The following is an 18,666-nucleotide window of genomic DNA, read 5'->3' on the forward strand; positions in this document are numbered from 1 at the left end:
CACACCTATGAATCCATCTTTCTGCAGGTTTCTTTTATCTATTGGCTTGATAGTGTTTCCATCTAATCAGTATGCAACGGATGCTGTTTTTACTCTCTAAATTTAGCTGCTGATGTTCATACACTACTTGGTATTCTGTATTGCTCTTCGTAGTGGGCATCCTGCATGGAGAGATGGGCCACAACACCCTTTGTCCTGGAACATGCATCATCTCAGTTGGTTTACATTAACAGTGAGCTTTTTAAAGAGGGGGGGAAGGTATGTTAATCTAGTGTGGTTTAAAACCAATGGACTCCTTATATTTAGTTACGTTAATGTATACTTGTGCTTTGTGTGTGCCTCACCTGGGGAAGAGGAACCTCTGAGTGAATGTCATATTACCATAGTGTTTAATTAGTACTATTTTTCTGCATACTTATGCAGCGAGTACCGGTGTTCTGTCAGAAGCAGATTTGTAGTCCAAGGGGGTGATGCAGCTTTAGGATGCCAAGCTAAGGTGAACAAGTAAGTAATCCAGGACGTAGTAGGATTAGGCTACAGGGGGAAATCTGGTCAATTACTTTTCTACTTGAAAATCTCTTAAACTGTTAAGTGTATTTTTTCATTACAGCACCTATTAGTGTGGCGGGTGTGACTTTCCATAGATTTTTGGCAAGTGGCTCGTTGTTTCCTCTGGAAGTTGTCAGCTGTTTCTTACCCTCCTTGTTGGTATTTTAGCATCTCAAGCCAGTTTCATTTCACTGGCTGTGAAACAAACAATAACCTCTCATAATGTGTGAATGTATACACTATTGAGAAAGTCACTGCATTTTAAGCAACTGCAACACCTTTTGTAGGTGCATGCAATTTTAAGAGATAGTGGCTGTTCTGATGAAGTGATTAGAAAACATTTCAAGGTGCAAAGATAACTTAAGAAATGCTGTTACTTCTTCTCTTCTTTCTAATGGCAGATTTTCATAGAGGATTTACTTTCATTAATTGAAAATTAAAATTTGATTTAAGATACTGATTTATCCCCCCCCCCCCCCCCCCGCCCTGTGATTGGGGTGATTCCTGGAATCACCTGTGTCATTGACTTTTGTTTTTAGCTCTTCAATATTGTGGTATGGATTTAAATGCTCTTGGGAATTCTATGCTATATATCCTGGCTGCATGCCAGTCTGCCAAGGTTCAGTCACAGGACAAACACTAAAAATAAGACACAACAGGAAAATAATTTGCGCAGGAAACTTAAAATGGTGTAAGATAAAATTTTATGAGTCTCACTATCTTTTCTATAACTGTGGCTTTGTGATCTTGTTTTTTCTGTTGTTAAATTAAGTGATAGAAAAGTAAACTAATAAAACTGAGGAACTAGAATATCAAAGGGGACAAATTAATATAGGTAGGAAGAACTTTATTGCGAACTTACTTCATTTTGGTTTCACGTTGATGTAAGGTAGTTTGCAAAGTGAATCTTCCACCTCCAACCTGTCATCTTTTTTATATCAGATAGGAGCCTGAAAAGCTTCAGTTTCGTTTGATGCAGGCAGATGAAGCAGTCTTCGTAATATTCTTTCTCAAGACTTTCTTGCAAGCCTTTTGTCAAGGACCACAGCATTGCTAAGATTGTGACGTATCAAGATTTACAGGTTGGGTGCCATAATTTAGGGTCACAAAATTACGTAAGTTCTTGATGACACTGGGAAAAGTAGATATGGATTTATCACTCCAGCAATGCTGGTCCAATGCTATGTGCATGCTTTACATAGGAAAAGTTATTTTCTGATTCCAGACTTAGTCAAACTGTACATTAATTCCTGGATGTCTCAGGGTCATATTTAAACCACAGGAAATTCCTTTTCCTACAGGGAAACAAATTCTGTGCTGTGCCTTTTAGGGCATAAAACTCTGTGTGTGTGTGTGTCTGCCCCACCTGTACAAGTGACAAGAGACTTGTCTGTGGCTTTGGACATGGCATGGCATCACACTCATTGAAAGAATGCGCTCGTGATTTGACCAAGAAATTTAACTTAGTGCTTTGTTTGTTTGATTAACAGACATCTATATCCTGGTGTCTTGTAGTCAAGAAGACCTTTTGCCATCTTTTTGATAGGATATTTATAAAATATTCTTTTGGCTTTGGTCCACCTACTGAGGTGGAAGTCATAAAAAGCAGGATGGGTTAAATGCAGTGCACTGTTTCTCAGTCACTGGGAATAACTGCAATAGAATTGCTTTTCTTGGCTTTGTTTTGGTTTTAGGAGTGTAGTAGCAACAAGAAATGCAGTTATTTGTGGTATTTGTGGGGGTACCTCTCTGGTAAACAGTGGTATTTTGATTTGTGCTTGTGTTTGGTAACCTTTAAACCTTGGCTGTTGTAGACTCCCAGACCTCCCAGTGCGACAGGTAAAACTAGTTCAGAGTACTGGGTTAGAGTTCCTAGATGTAAAAAGTCAAACTGCTCTCAGGATATGTTCATAATGATGTGCTCAGGTTACTAATGCTTTGTTTGTCTCCCAGTATTTCTTTTTTTTTTTTGTTTTGAGTCCTCTGCCAGAAGGAAGACTTGTTTCAGTGAGGACTGCTCTGCCTTGTAGTACATACACATAAGAAAAGACAGCTTTTTTCAGTTAAGTGGAAAATACTGAGTGTGTGTACAGACTGTTTTTACTCCAAAAATTGTAAATGGGCCAGATTCATTGGTCAAACCATAAGGTTTGGACATGGTATTATGGTGATAGCGCTTTTGATAGCTGAGGACTGGACTCTATATACTAAGGAATCCTTTCTACTTCACTGCTCTTAAGCTTATTTTTAAAGCTTGTTTAGATTTTAGTTAAGACTACAGGCCACAGCTTCTCAAATAATTTAACTGGTGCTACCACCCTGAGCCGCTCCACACAAAAAATACTTGTGGGGCTATGTAAGGAACATTGAGGAATAGGTCTGACTTCAAACTACCCTGCCCTGTCTTTCCACCTGCTCACTGTTTACCCTGACCAGGTTGTCTCTGTGACCATGTGGACGCTTGTGTTGCCATATTGGAAATGGTTGTGCAAGGATGAGAATGGGAATTTGGGACGCTGAAGGAAACGGACAGGCATAAAAACTCTGGCCTCATATTCACCAATCTCTGAGTAGTCTTGAAAAGTATTTCTGATTCTCTGATGATAACTGCCAAATTAGCAGTATGTTTGGCTAATCTTTAGAAATACTGAGAAATGGCAAAAAAAGCTTTCTGCTCATCTTGTCATTTACAAGCTACTTGAATAGCTCTAGGTAACCTGATTTTAATAAAAGAATAGCTCAGATGGTAAGGGAGAAGGCAGTATTGATTTTTATCAGTTTTCATTATATGGGTCCATTTGGCTTTAAGGCTGTGTTGACAAAGTCAAGATTCTGCTGTGTGTCTGTGTTGTCCCCTGTCCCCCGTCGTCCCGTCCCCCCCCCCCCCCCAGTATTTAAACAGTTGTCTTGAAATGTGTAGAAGGTCGGCTGGGTACAGCATATATGTTTGCCTAATATGTTTGAACACATTGCCCTAAAGTTTGTTAGACTGTTGTTAGATTTGGTTGGTTGGTTGGTTTTTTCCCTGCTCTTGAAAAATGTACTGCTGATACGGGAACATGAGCTTCTCTTCCTTAACCTGCATTCTCTGTCCTTCCCACCCCCCAAAAGAGAAATTGTCGATGCTCCTGCTTTGTATCCACTTCACAGAATTGACTTTTTGACCTCAAAGGTTTTCAATGAAGGGGGCAAACATCTGTTTTCAGACTTGTTAAAAGTCCAGGGGGTGCATGCTGTAAATTAAAAACCACTGTCCTAGAAGAATGCACTTACTTAAAACAAAGAGGCTAGAAAAGATTAACTAGGGGTTTTAATTTTCAGCAGTTGTTTTGAACTTATCTTTCCTGGAGTGCGGTGTGATGTTAACCTAATGCAGTTTCACTGTGGCTGCTTCAGGAAAGGGCTGGGTGAGTTGCTGGATCTCTACTGGGTGCTCCTGCTCTCTCCTTGCTCAGCCGTGTAGCATGTCTTCTCTCGGTTGAAGTGGCTCATGCAATCAGCTCGCAGCTTAACGCAATACTTGGAAGCAGTGGGAGCGTGAGGCTAAGGAAAGTAAACGCTGACACAGTCTGGTGTTTCCCACAGTTAAATGAAACCACACCTTTAGTCCCTGTTACCGGTTGCCACACAGGCGTCTGCAGATGGAGGGGCAGCTTTGCGTAAGAGAATCTAACTTCAGGCCACTGTCAAGAGGCGTTGCTCACCAGGCCTGCTTTTCTGAATCCCGAGTGAGCTAGCTGGAGGAAAAAACCTATAATTTTTATTTCCGTTGGCAGAGTTGTTTTTTTGCTGACTTACAGCCTTTTGCTAGCTCATTTTGCAGACTGCCCGGTGTTAGCATAAGGGGAGTAGAAGGGGTACATCATGGTGAAAGGATCCACCCTGGTAGCAGCTGTCAGGCTGACATAGCTGTATCATAAACCACACTGTAAGTTACCTGTGCAAGGAATTAGTGCACCTGTGTGGTATATTGGCTTTGGTGGCAAAGCTCATGGAAGAAGCTGCTGTAACTACTACTTCTCTGCTCCTGTACCCCTTGTAGTCGGCTGGTCTGTGTTGTGCTAGTTAAAATTGCTTACTGCAGGACTGCTCTGTATTCTGAATAACTGAAATTATAAAAATAGCCCCCTTCATACTTTTATTTTCTAGTCATTTGTAACCCAGATTGTTTTCGTGATGCAATTTGTAGTGTGGATCTACATGAGCTACTATCTGCAGAACAGAACATCAGATGAGAACAGGAACGAGTGATCTGTGAAAGGTGGGCAGGAACTTCTGCAACCAGCTTCTTTGTTGAAGACAGTCAAGAAACTGCATCTTCACCACTTAGCACTTATTCCTGACAAACTTCTCCATGTAGACAAACTTATGGTATTTAAACTACACTAAATGTGCTGACATTTACAGCTCTATGTGTAGGAGTGCTGTGGTGGAAAATTATTCGAAGGTGAAGGGAAGGGCTAGCATAGCCTTGCTGGGTAGGAAGCTACATGATCTGCAACAACAGAAGGAAGCTGAAATCATATGACTCTGTAGACATTGGGAAAAGAACTGTTTTCACTATTGGAAGAATGATTATTGCAGCTTTCTGTCATCCACACTTTGTTTCTTCAAATTTTTAACTTACACTTTTGTCATTTTCTTAGACAATCTATCTTGCCAATCATGAACATACGCAGCAGGCATACATGCTTCTAATAGATAGGGTTGTCTGCAAATACAGTTGCTTCTCAGATTGCTGATCTCTGAACCAAAGCAGAAAAGCAAGGAAGGGAGAGAGGTTCTGGGCTTGTTGCTGTTGCTTTATCTTGCCTGGTTTTCCTGCCTCATTTCAGTCTGAGGCAGCGATGTGGATGGCTGTATAGTTGCTAGCATTGCTGTCGGGTCCTGGTAGCCCTAGGGGCTGCAGTACTTGACCAGAGCTGTTTGAGGGTTGCTATGCTGTCCTAATTTAGGTGAAATGTTAGAAGAGTGGAAGCATTGTTTTTTGGTTTTTGTTTTTTTTTTTTTTTCCTTCTTTCTTCCTGTTCTGTGAAGAAATGTGGTAATTGCTTTGCATTCTTTCTTAGTTTGGTGGCAGTGAGTCAGATGCTTAGCTGGTGTGTTTGGCAAAGCTGTCTTTTGTAAGCACAGCAGTGCTGTTGTGCTTCGGCTGGGGACATGCCCCTTGCTTCTGTTCGGGGCATGGAGCCCTGCTTGCTCTCTGAACTGTTTGACCGTCAGCAGTGGGGAATGAAATCTTACTTTCTGTCTGATGCAGAGGGATTTGTTTTAGTAGTAGAACACTTACCTGTTCTTTGCTGCTGTATGAATTAAAGTTTTAGGTGTGATGGAAGCAGAACCAATCTTGCTTTAAAGAGAGCTTCTATAAGTAATTTTCTAGTGTTTTCTCTGCAAGGGTGCTTGCCAACCTCAGGTCATTGAGCCCTGGACATAATGCCACTTGCACAAATGGACTTGCTAACTCTTGGTAAGACTTGTGTGGATATTTGAAAGGAAATCTGCAGATCGAAGTAAAGGTGTGAGACACCTGGAAGACTCAGTCACTCTTTTCTATGTGATAAAAATGAGGATTGGTATCTAGCTTTTGCCTGGAAAAGGTCTGTGTTGGTGTTGCAAACTGCTTTTAAGTGGTTTGGCTTCCTTGAAACAAGCTGTTTGAGGAAAGAGTGCCACAGAGTTAACATGCTGTTTTAACCACACACAGATGTGGAGCAGGTTTTGAGCCCAGCATGGTTACTGAACATTGTACTGTTTTTTGTTCACAGTTCAGAAAATTAATTTATTTGAAATTTACACACACATAAATTAAATTTTAAAAGGTATGTAGAAGCATCATGAGGTAAAACACTGCTTAGAGTAGTGTGCCTTTGCTATATTTTTTCCCTTCTTGTTCTAACTCCTATTTTTGTCTCACCAAAACTCTATCATTATGCAAAGATATAGTTAAAACTTGGCTCAGCCCCTTCTGTCCTGCAAGACTGGATTGTTCTTAAGGCAAACCGATTTAATTGTATTTCAACTGCTTCCTTTTTGCATTGTTTGTTTCTATTAGGTAAATGGTCCCAGTGGGGATAGTATCTTCAATACTTTGTATGGTCCAAAGTGTTTTTATATTTCAATCTGATTTTGTTTGTTAGGATTATATTGTGCTAGGACAGAAAGACAATGGTGTGCATTGTGTTTTGTAATATAACCAAAGTTTTCTTTAAAGTTATTTTGGTCTTGGATATACAGTAACTCTCCCTGTCTGTGTTATGAATGTGACCATGTTAGAACAACAAATTGATGCTGAATGCAGATGGCACCAGTGTCCTGGAGCTGTACTGTAAGACAGTCTGGGAATAATCATGAAGTAATGCTGCTTCTGAGCTTAAATAACTGAGCTGATGGGAGGTTTTGGGGGTAGGAAGCTGTTTTTCTGAACAAATTTCTTTTTTCCTTGATCGGTATCGCTGGCTTTGAACCACAGGGGATGGTTCCAGGAATTGTCCTGCAATAATTGTTCTTTGAAAAACTGCTTTTAAATTTGCATTGCACCCGTGTGGCTCTAAACCAAGGGATCAAAACTGAAGCCATCTTTTGAGTCCTTCACATTTTTTCCGTTAAATGGCTACGTGTCACTCCTGGTTATCAGCCCCTCCTATGAGAAAACATCCTTCGTGTTTAACCAAACAGTTTGCGGGAACCTCGCCAGCTCACTTGTTGCACTGAGGGGAGCTTTGCCTTCTGCAGAGAGGCTACTGCTGTAAAATGAAGTCATCCTTTACACCCTTACAGCCCTATCTTCCCCTCCTCTGCTTCCAATATGGTCTCTCTTACAAAAGGGTTTGGAAGACCTTCCTCCTTCTTGCCTGGCCCTGTTTTCAAAGGGAATTGTCGGTAAGCGGGGCCGGGCCTCTGGCCTTATCTCTGTTGTCAGAGCTGCCTGCCTGGTAGGTGGCAGTGGGGGCAACACTTTTCAAATGAGACTTTCCTGTGCTGAGGGAGGCCCTTGTTTTTTTGTTTTAACAGCTTCCTATTGTTTAAAACAGCAGGTTGTCCCCTCCCACACTATTCTAGCTCTTTCCTCCTCACTTAAATAATTTTTCCATGCAAGTATTACTCAGAGCAGTTACTCTAGCAGTGAGTCCTCTGAGAGTTTTCCCAACCTGCTCTGATCTCCAGCTTTTGTTGCAATACCAGTGTGGTGTTCATGCAATAGGAGGTGGCTTCTGAAGGTAGGTATTTCTGATTTTTAAATATGTTGTTTTAATTCAGTGTCAGCACTGCTGTGACATGACTGGTTTTTTGATTGAATCCAAGGAATTCTCTCCTATATATGGTACTGAAAGGTAGAAAATACTGCTTTGCATTGTGGATTGTCTTTGTTTATAAGATGCAAAGAAAGGGTATTGCTTGCTTTTAAATATTCTAGTCCTGTTGTCTAATAGTGTTTCATATGTGTACATTTTATGTTCCACTACCTGTGTGGAAGGCACTTTCCAAGCCATAAGCTGCCTCTGGTCCACCACACTGTAGCTTCTGATAGTATACATGATAAATTTGGAGTTGAAGCCAGTCAGAATCTCTTGTCACCTTAATGTTTGTCCCAGCTGGAAGAGATGTTGGCAGTTCATTCCCCATCCTTGTTTCTCTCAGAAGCTCTCAGGACTGCTTTTTGGATAATTTAGGTGTAGTTTTACTTCCCTCTACTTGTCAAATTCTGTGTTAGAAAGTTGATAATTAAATGAGATATTAAATATATGTAGAGCTGCTTTATTATTTTCATGTGTTGATTTCTGAAAGTCAACTTGCTTTGGCTGGTTTCCTGATCCCCTGCCTTCTGTAAAGTGTCTTGTTTCCAAAATAAATAGTAATTATTCTGTGAATTTTGGAAGTCTACCACTACTTTCCATATTTCTCACTGCTTCAGCTTAGCATGAAGTACATCTTTGTTTAAATTTGTAGACTTGAAAAAACCACAAACTATTTTCATACATTTGGTGATACTAAGCAGAGGTTTTTTAATTCCACAAAATGATAAATCCGGTTCTAGAGTTTGTCACCAGAGGGAGGGCAAAAATAATCTATATATCACTTCTATTGCTCATCATTCAGTATAATAAACACATGCCTGTTCAAATGCATTCCATATTTTTTTTGAGGAATAACTTCTTTGTAATCCCAGTGTATTTTAGGCTGCCCAAGAGATTGATCATTGTCTGCTGTGGCAGGCTCAGCTGATTCACACCTGGAAGAGGAAGCCCCATCTCCTTCCCCTGGCTATAACTTCTTGACGAGTTGATTCAGGTCACTAAACCATTAGGAAATAAAGTAATACCCTCTCCTCCCCTCTTCCCATCCCCACAAAAGTGCTGATTTTGTGAGCTCAATGTGCTCCTGTGAGCCTAAGGGCAGAGGTGTTAACTGCTCACTCCAGAGCACTGGGGTGGAGAGAGGGGGGAGTGCCCTCTTGCCTGCTCTAGTGTCTATGAGATTTTGGGTTCATTTGTTCATATAAAAAGGTCACTCTCAGATACTGCCTGTCTGAGGGGATAGGTCCTTCTTCTAGTACATTGTACTTGGTGGGAGTTATAGAAGTCATAGGCTGCTTTTTTTTTTTTTAACTGGCAGTTCAGGAAATCTCATGCTTTTCTTTGACCAACAGAAGTGGTGGACATACAGGGTTTTATGTGTTTTCTGAAGTTCTTAATTTATAATGTAGTTATGCCTATAGGATACAGCAGTAAACTCAGTTTTAGGTGTCTTAAAAACCCAAACAGGCTGATTCCAGGTTAGAGAGTTTCCCTTCTAAGGCCAGAGAAACATGACAAACAGCCAGAGAAGCAAAGGAAGCAGACTGTGGTGGCTGTCACCATGAACAATGGTTTTGGCACACCTGCTGCCTCGCTGCTGAGCTGCTCTGTGCTTGGCAGGAAAGGAGTGATTTGGAGGATAACCAGATAGTTTTGTAGATGTTTTTGGTATGTTTCCATCTTCTCTGAGGAGGAGCAAACAAGCACGTTTATAATGTAACAAAGGTCTGGTGAAGGCTGGCACCATCAGCTTTTGGGGCAGGATTTAATAATGCATTTACGAAAGTCAACGTTATGCTAGACCCAAGGGCCCTTAGAAGTGAATGCAGGGAGACTGACGTACCATGGGAAGGGGGAGTAGTGGGATCTAGTTAAAGCACTGTGCTAGAAAAAATTATGCTCATACTACCCTTCTGAATAGATACAAACGTATCTATGTACTTTTACCAAGAAGAGTTTTTCTAGTAATCAAAAAGTAAAATGAAGAGAGCTAGAACAAATGCATTTGTAGGAAGGTTTTGCAGTGCAACACAATTTTTGACTCCACTAAGAGCCAATTGATGTTAATCAGTTGCTGTTTCTCCTGGGAGTTGTCACGGATGTCAGATGTGAGACAAGATTACTTCTTCCAAAGAATAGTGTGTCACAGCCCTGTCACTTCATCCACTTTCCAGTTGCATCTTTTCAGGTTCTGATGTTTTGGATCATAATAATAGTCTTTTTAACCCAAGGTATTAATTTGTATGAAATGCCACAGATTTTCTCTAATTTTCTCATGTACGTGATTCCACAAGGGGATGTGCGTTACTATTGCTGTCCTAATTGGTGAGTACCTGGGTTACCAGAGTATATCGGAGTTAGAGAACTTTGGGGGACTGGGAAAAAATGAGAACGCTAAAAAGCCAGAAAAACATCCTTCTAGTTTAGTAAAGAAAATGCGTCTAACACAGTGTATTTTGGCTCAAGCTCAGAGCAGTTTAGTTTCAAATGGAGTGACTTCAGTCCTGATTGACCAGAAATGTACTGTTTTTTCAGGTCAGCCACTTGGTTGCATGTGTGCACACACACATGTATGATTTATTTTCTTAATCACAGAGGAAGGATGCAAAGACTCTTAATCTGGATAGAATATTATTTTTTTCCTGTCTCCTTTAGAGGTGTGTATAAGGAAGTGTTACATGTTGTAATGCTGATTAAGCAATGGATAATAATAATAATAGTAACAGTGTGTCTGAATGCTTTCTTCTAGTATTGAAGGTAAATTTTGTAATTGATTTCTCAACAGCATTTATTGTGGTGTAACGAGGCAACTGAAAATACCATCATGGTGTGGTAACCCTTCTTGATAAGGATAGTTCTACATATGTTACTTTGCAACATGTCAGGTGATCGTTCCTTGAAGGCTGTTTATTCTGAGGGGGAGGACTTCTAAACAGGACAATGTTTGGTTTTGTCCTTTTATTGCCTTGCTGGTGTTCTGGATCTGCATATGTTTCTGTACCAAGTTGCTAATCTTCCTCAGACCCTCTTCTGTCAAATGCAAGAGTTAGATCCCTTCAGCAGTTTTTTGTGTCACCAGCATGTTGTCTAGGGAACTCCTGGGGAAACAAGTTGTATTGTACAGCATTACAATGCTCAGGTGTGAGCCTGTAGCAATATCAATGGGTCTTGTCCTTACAGGATTTAGGAAGAGGAGGTGTGGGCAACGTGTGGCATGTGACTCTGCTGTGCAACTGGAAGGTGAAGGCTCTGTCCTGTGACCAGCTCCAGGTGGTGCTGGTGTGGGGGTAGCTGTGTAATCTGGACTGGGGGATGTGGGAAGAAGCAAGCCTTGAAGACCAGACCATCTTGGATTGCCAGGGCAGGATATGGAGTCCTCCACAGGTTTGAGGTGGACATGTTTAATCCTTCTCCTGTGCTGAGCTCCCAGAAGACTGAAAGGATTTTTAACATCAAAAAAGCCAAATTTTACTGAAGTACTAGAAATCCTGCTTTTTAAAAAGAGAAAATTCCAAAGAACTAGGGAAAACAAAATGGAAATAAGCTTGTGTGCAACTTTCCTGTTGCCTACTATAGCTCTGCTTCCCAGCCTATCAGTCCCAAATGTCTGTCAGAAGTTTTGTGCCATGTCTAAGGCCAGCCATGTCCTGCAGTCTCTGGAGCCTTCTCCTTTGAACACCCTTGATATCTCCCCAAGTAGAACAGCACAGGATGGGGCTGTACCCCTGCCCTCAAGGATGCTACATGGCACAGCCACACTCTTAAAGGATCACACACATAACTAGAAGCCAGAAACCACTTACATAAACGATATCATCCTGAGACCCAGTTACTTCACCATCCCCTGCTGTGTGCAGTGGAGTGGAAGAACCCCTAGAGCTGCTGTAGTCTCTTGCCCAAGACTTTTCCCCAAAGCTTCTCTGTGCTCCAGTCCCGTTCCCTGAGGCACTCTGCTTGAAGGGATGAGATGCATCAGTTTAGGCTCATGGGGGAAAAAAAGATGAACCAAGTACACAGAATATAACATACCAGTTTAGAATACTGGGCTTTCTAAATTTCATGTGTTCTGGGCTGGACTAAGTCAGAAGCTGTGTAATCCTTTGTGCTTAACCTTGTAGCACTCCTGGGAGTCACTGATGGAAAGGTATGTGGTTTCTGCCAGATGCATGTTGTCTTTAGTTTCACAAGTGGTTTTGGCCATTGGTGCATGATCAGATTTTGGAGAGTAACAGAAGTAGCTGCTTGATTTTTCAGTAGAGCTCAGGCCCACAGCAGCATTGAAACAGTTGAACCACTGCTCAAAGAAATTAAACTAAATCTCTGAAGTAAGCATCCTTTTATTTACAGTCCATGCTAAAATCCCATTGTCTGAAGCTGAGCAAAGCTGCTGTTTTCTTTAGCTACTCTGTGTTGAACTCAGTGGCTTTAACATTTGTTGGCTGGGTATTTTGCAGTGCCGTCAGGCCAGGCCTCTTTTTTGTGTATGGGGGCACATGTACATACCCTTGAATTTGCTCATTTTCGTTATGTTTTAAAATAGCAGCAACAACAAAGACTTTTATTGAGGGTGTTTTCCTCTCCACATGTATCAGTTGGTTAACAACTTCCCTGGGCACCCACAAGATTCTGTTTTATTTTCATATTTAACAGGCTTCTTCCACTTGCAAAGAGAGGAACTCTTGTGAACTACTTCTTCATGCTCTTTTTCTGCCAATGAGCAACCCTCAAATAATATGGAAAAGCTCCTTTCATGTTATATACCTCCTCTCGAGCACTTCCTCACTTTTTTGTAGGGAGCTTCTGGAGCCACTCAGTAGTGTCATTTCATTGCCAGGCAGAGAAAAAAATAAATCAAAGCTGTTGACATCATTCTTCTTTTTCTTACCCCAACACCCAACTGGTCTGTTCAGCTTGTATTATACTGCATTTGCACAGCTTCTGCTTCTGTGACCCATTAGGACAGAGCCTGCTTGTACTTAACAAGAGTCTCTTTCATGCTCTGTGGATCTTTCCAGGCCACAGCAGGACACAAAATAACTCCTTTTGCATTTGGTGGTTTCACAGTACTTCTCTGGTGAAGTTGAAACAACCTTTCTGAATGAAAACAATAGCATCATCTCCACAAGCCTGGTTTTGATACAAGGTAATTGTGTTATTGTTTCTGCATTTTATAGAATGAAGAGTAGCTTTTTTCCCAGCAGATTCTAAAATTTTAAGATATTAAAATCTGTAAGGAAAGAGTTGTGTAAGTTTTTAAAATGGGTATGGAAGTAGTTCCTTAGTAGCATTCTGGTAAGACTTAAATAAACGGTCTCTTTGAATCATAACTTAGAAATTTGAATTCAGACTGAATTCAAAGAGGCCAGAGTTTTGTGAAAGTTCATGTGCAAATCTTATGGTTTCACCTTACTTTCGGTTCTAACATAAGATGAAATGTCTGTATTTAATAAAACTTGTTTATGGGATGCAATCTGCTTTGCACACACGAAACTTCCATCTGTGTATACTATGCGTATTCTGTAATGTTTTAGTTCCTGAAATGTATTTCTGACAAATATACTGTGTATGAAAATCAAAGAAGGTACCTTTTGCCTGTTTTAAGCATCTACTCCAAATTCCAGAAAGTGAAATAGGTGGATTTGAAGGGTTTTTTCACAACTGTTTGATAAACTGGTTTTTTGTTCTCCAAAATATTTATTTTAGTACATATTTCAGAATGTCTTATATAGTAAGAATTTAAACAGAGTTGTCTATTTCTAAGGGGCTTCTCAATGAAAGTAAAATTTCAGGTAACGGAGGTAGCTGCATGTCCTGTTACACAAGGGCTCCTTTCCTGTGTTTGCAGGAATTGTTACGTGACCTCGCCTGTATTTGATGTTTAGCTGTGAGTTCAGGACTGTTGTTCATTCAGTTGTCGTTATCCTCTTTAAAACACACAGAGCCCTGCAAAATGGCCACTTACTTTATGAGATTATATGATAGATTGGGTCTGCAGCTGAGGAGAGGCACAGTACGTGCACAGCTGTTGGCTCAGCCAGCAACGGCCCATTTGGCCAGGTCTGGTCTTGGGGTGCAGGAGCCACAGGGAAGCCATGGCAGCATATTACAAATGCTTTATTTGCTAGTGGGAAATGAGTACCATGTGCAAGTTTGGGATGTAAAGTTTTAAGGTTTGGTCATGTCTGTTTGCTTCCTGTTTCAAAAGGAAAAAAAACCTCATCAGCTTGCACAGAGAAATCTTCTCCTCTGTAATTTCCCTAAATGCATTGATCAGATGTTTTCTTCTGCTGGTCTCCTGGTTGTATAGAAAACAAGAAATCAGGCTTTGAGTTCTACTCTCCCTGCTTGGCTGTTCCAGGTTGTTGGTGAGGTGTAGGGTATCATGGTGTGTTTCTCCTAACCTGTTTGCTTGGTTTACTCTTTACATATGCTATTAACTGCTCTTGGATACGGGATGTTTTGATTCAGTAAGCTTTTTCTTGTGGTATGTGCAAGTGTTTTTCCTACTCAGCATCTAAAGTCTTCAGTGGGTTTTGTGGGAAAATGCTTCTGTATACAAAGCCAAATGAAACCAAAATGAGTTTCCTTGTTCTTGTTAGTTATGCTTATTCCTTTAAAACCTAAATAGTAATGATCTTAAACTCAAGTTGAGATTATTAAGTGCTTATGCATGTGTGTGCACACTCGTGATTCTGCTGAAGTGTTATTTATAGCTATACAGCACAGATGACTACTTTAAAAAAGAGGAATAATCAGCATGTTGTGGATGCTGGGTGCATGGTTTTATATTTTCATGTAGAAGTACTAATCTATATAATGTTCTGTGATGCAGCACCACTTCTCCTGCTTGTCAGTTTTAGCAAGTCAGGAAAAAATGATACAAGCATTTAATACTGGGACCCAGCACAGACACCTTAAACTGCTTGCTCTTTCTTTACTCTCTCTGCCTATGCTTTGTTTGTGTGAGGTCCTCTATACTGCATTAGTTTTGCACCTTGGTATGTTATTTGTCTGGCAAGAATGTGAGTGTTATAAACCATCTTGATATGTGGTAACAGTATATAAATAAAACACAAAATACAGTGAATTGATAGCTTGAGAATAAGCTATGACTATTATTTTAATACCAAATACTGTCTCGAGCTAAGAGAAAAGAGGGAGGGAGCAAATGCTTTTGTGGTACTATCAAATATATTGTCTGGCTGCAGCTGTTGATCATGAGGGAGGTGGGAATTGTGTCTGCCCACCCTTTGTGGAGGTTTTCACTAGCCAGTGGTATCAAAAAGTCCATTATGTGCCTGTGTTGAGGAAACTGACTTCTGCCCTGGGTGTTGTCTTTCCCCTTGAGCACTACCTGGAGAGAACAGTGCATTGCCGTATTTGACTTTGAGATTCTTAACACATGGAAAGACCTATTTTTCCACCTGAAAGCCGTCTGTCTATTTGGTCAAATTCTGTTGCTACTTTGAATGTGTTGCTGCCTTTGCTTAGTTTGCGTTGTCTTTCCTTTGAAGTACTGACAGTGCTGGATTTCTGTTTGCTTGTTTTCCTGCAAAATCCATTTCTTGCGTACCTGTGGTTTTTATTCTATGTGAATGTGTGTTAACACACTCAGTTGTTTCAGACATTACTGAAATCAGGGTATAATGAAATAGAGTTTAATGAGACAGGGATTTGCAATGCTGTAATGTGAACAGCATATGATTTGGGAGTCGATAGCTACTGACTTCTGTTTTAAGGAAGGAAAGGGGTGTGAAGATTGACAGGAGAACTCATAGTTATAACAAGGTAGGTAGCTGTTACAGAAGAGGAAGAGTTTTTCTGTTCAGCAGTGAAAGCCTGCAAGGTCAGGAAAAGAATGGCAGCATGATTTTAGAATTTAAAAAGTTGTCAGTCATTAAGCTTTATATTGCTGAATACTACTGACTGCTTCTGAAAGCTTCTAGGAAGTCTTTAGGCATTTTTGGGCTGGAACTTGCAAGCCAAAGTAGAAAACTTTTGTTTTCTTGGGTCAGTGGTATTATTGGAAGAGAGATGAGATTTTCTTGTGAATAAGGTGCCACAGGAAAAAGGGCCTTGAAATCTTGTTGCAATAACTGATGGCTGTAAAATACAAAATTTTGCAATTAAAATGTTTGTTTATAGCTGGAGATTGAACCAAATACTGAATTCATCTTGAAGCTCCTTTTTGGAGAGCCAAGGTGAAGATTTAGAAAGGGAATAACTGACAGCAGGAGGCTGGCTGAGCGTTCACTAGAATCTTCCATTTCACCATATGGTTGACAGCTGCCCTGTTCCTATTTGTCGTGATGTTCTGTGTTGCACAGGATTGGTGATGTTTAACTGCTTTTGAGCACTTACATAACATTTGAAGCTGCTGTGTTTTCTCCATTTATCCGAACTCCACGAGTTCTACATGGAGTGGGATGAAAAGCTGGTTTCACCCCACCCTTCCTCCTTGTAAAATGTCCAGCACCAAGCCTAGGAGTAGGTAAGGTGTTTTAAATACAGGCTTGGGAGAATAACCTTAGATTTCATGTAGAAAGTAATATAAAACTTTAGGATAAGTTCTTTTATTAGCATGTCTTAGAGCTGGGCAGCTGTGGAGATCTGAAGGGAGTGCAAATTGTTTTGAAATGGTTTGAACTTACTTCAGGCTGGGCAGACTTTCTTAATTTTATATATATTCCTTTCCTCTTCAACTGTCAGAGAAAAGTTGTTGAGATAACAAATCCTTTGAGCTGTATAACAGAAAGGGCGGCAGCCGCTTCCGAAGGATTTCGGAAGCAGGACACAAAGCTGTGGGCTCATCTACCTCCATTCCCTGGAACCTCCACAGCAAATGCATGTGCTGAAAGTACTGTGATGCATGCGATCGGTGGTTATTAATACCATGTTTTTGATATGAGTAGAAGTTTTATCTGGGGAGTGAAGTGTGTTTTGGCAATAAGCCCTACACAAAGTAAATAACGTGGCCTTTGCATCTCTAGTTCTGAGCTCATCTCTGTCATTGTTTGTCTTTGAACAGAAGCCCTTTATTACTTGATTATTCCACATTGTGCTCTTATAAAAGTCTCTAAGAGATGCTTTCCTCCAGAAACTCCTAGATCATCTTGCAGGTCAAGTTATTTCTGATCAGAAAAGGCTGTAATGCTGGGTTTAGATACTTAGAGCTGTGTGTTTGGCTTTTTTTTTTTATTGTAATTTGCCTTTGTTTGTCATGTGGTATTAGAGCTCTTTAGTGGGTGGGTTTTAACAGCTTTTCTGATTATTTGAGAGCCAACTGGATACTTTGAGTCCTCTTATCTGCTTTATAAAAGTCTGAACACAGCTACCCTACTCTCTCTTGGTAGCTCTGTGGGATAAGTGACGTGCTCTTCCAATAGTTTGAACAGAAGTCTACACGGTCATAAGTTTGCACAGAAGACTCATGTTTAACAGCTGATGTCCTTCTTTCAGGAAGGCCACAGAAATGATTGCTAACTGACTTTGCTAATGACTTTGTAACCCCAGAGAAGCACCTGCAGGCAGTTGGGAAGAAGTAGAGAGGCTCCCCTCGATCTCCAGTAGGTAATTTCCAGCTCTCCACCATCACTGAACCTTCTGCAGTTCAAAGCCAGTGGCTTTCTGCTGCTTTTTTACTGTGAGAGATGCTCTTTAAATAGATTTGGCTGACTGTCAGGCTTAAAATCAAATGATTCAGATTAGGTAAGTGTTCACAAGATTTCATTACAGTGTTGTAAGAGACAGTCCACTATAGTTTATAAAATCCACAAGCATTCTGGATGAAGAAGTTGGAGAACTGCTTGCTGTAAAGAGTACCTTCATGCAGTATAAAGCTATACTTGACCTCAGCAGCTTGCAGAGTCTCACTTTGGGGTGTTTCTGCAGAACATGGTCTCTCTGTGCCCCCTGTTCAGAGCAGTTAACAGGAACATAGTGGGCTTGGTTTTGTTTTTCATGAGTTATTCGTTGGTTTAAAAAGTTCGTATAATAACATATTCTTTTTTTCATAAAACAGTTGATCAGTTTTCTCCCTCCAATCACTGTAGAAGCAGTAAGCTGTCTACTAGTTCAGAAATGCCAGTGTTGCCACTTCAGGGAGCTGTATTCCCAAGAGGCAATTTGGCCTATCAAGTATCCTGCCTACAGTTTCTTCTAGTGGTTGGTAGAGTGTGAAAATACAGTGGTAGTGACCAAAATTACTGCAGTTTTGGTCAATGATATGTGTTGTCCCAGTTTGCTTACTGTTCTGTCTAGTCCCTTCAGTTTTGGTTTCCATTATCTTGTAGTGGTCTTCACTGTGTCTTCTGGGAAACCAGTGTTTGTCATAGGCTTGCTGTACCCTTACTCTCTAAAGTAGTACACCTATGGATTTGGGGAAGCTTTTGTTTTTAATCTTCACTCCAAGATCGTTTTGATGGTCTTTACTAGCAACTTTTTTAGCCTATCATTTGGATAATTACTTTTGCATCCTTGGTGTCCGAAAGACCATTCATCATAACCTTATGCAAACTCTTGAGTATATTTTCTAACATGGTTCTGGGGAGTTAGCCTAAGGTCTCTAATATTCACAGCTCTGTTGTAACTTTACAATGCTTCACAGACTAGGAATTGTGCAATAGCAGGATGAAAAATAAGGAAGACTAGTGTGAGTCTGTCATGGGAATCAGCGGCACTGTCAGTTCCTGGTTCAACCTGGTAGGCACAAGTAGCACGGAGCCGGTTAATTAAGTTGTTGCTTTAAGAGAAGGATTGACAAATGGGTGTAAGCTTGGCAGAAGAAGCATCACAGGCTTTTTTTCCTCTCTTTTTCCCA

The 18,666-nt window shown here is 40.6% G+C and overlaps 1 protein-coding gene across 12 annotated transcripts in view; it reads left to right on the forward strand.

The window, feature by feature from the left end:
- The window catches only part of USP54 (ubiquitin specific peptidase 54), a 107,436-nt gene that overhangs the window by 26,800 nt on the left and 61,970 nt on the right, over positions 1–18,666 (forward strand). For 9 of the 12 annotated variants that reach the window (XR_012623979.1, XR_012623980.1, XM_074830662.1 and 6 more), the window contains exon 1: positions 12,875–12,990. The exons of 2 other annotated variants lie outside the window; for them this stretch is intronic. The gene's annotated coding sequence lies outside the window, so the exon portion shown is untranslated. Of the gene's footprint in view, positions 1–7,521; positions 7,770–12,874; positions 12,991–18,666 lie in introns of those variants that run through there. One more of the 12 variants, XM_074830664.1, reaches the window with a different exon arrangement.

The sequence above is a fragment of the Strix aluco genome, chromosome 7 (assembly GCF_031877795.1).
Source record: "Strix aluco isolate bStrAlu1 chromosome 7, bStrAlu1.hap1, whole genome shotgun sequence".
NCBI lineage: Eukaryota > Metazoa > Chordata > Aves > Strigiformes > Strigidae > Strix > Strix aluco.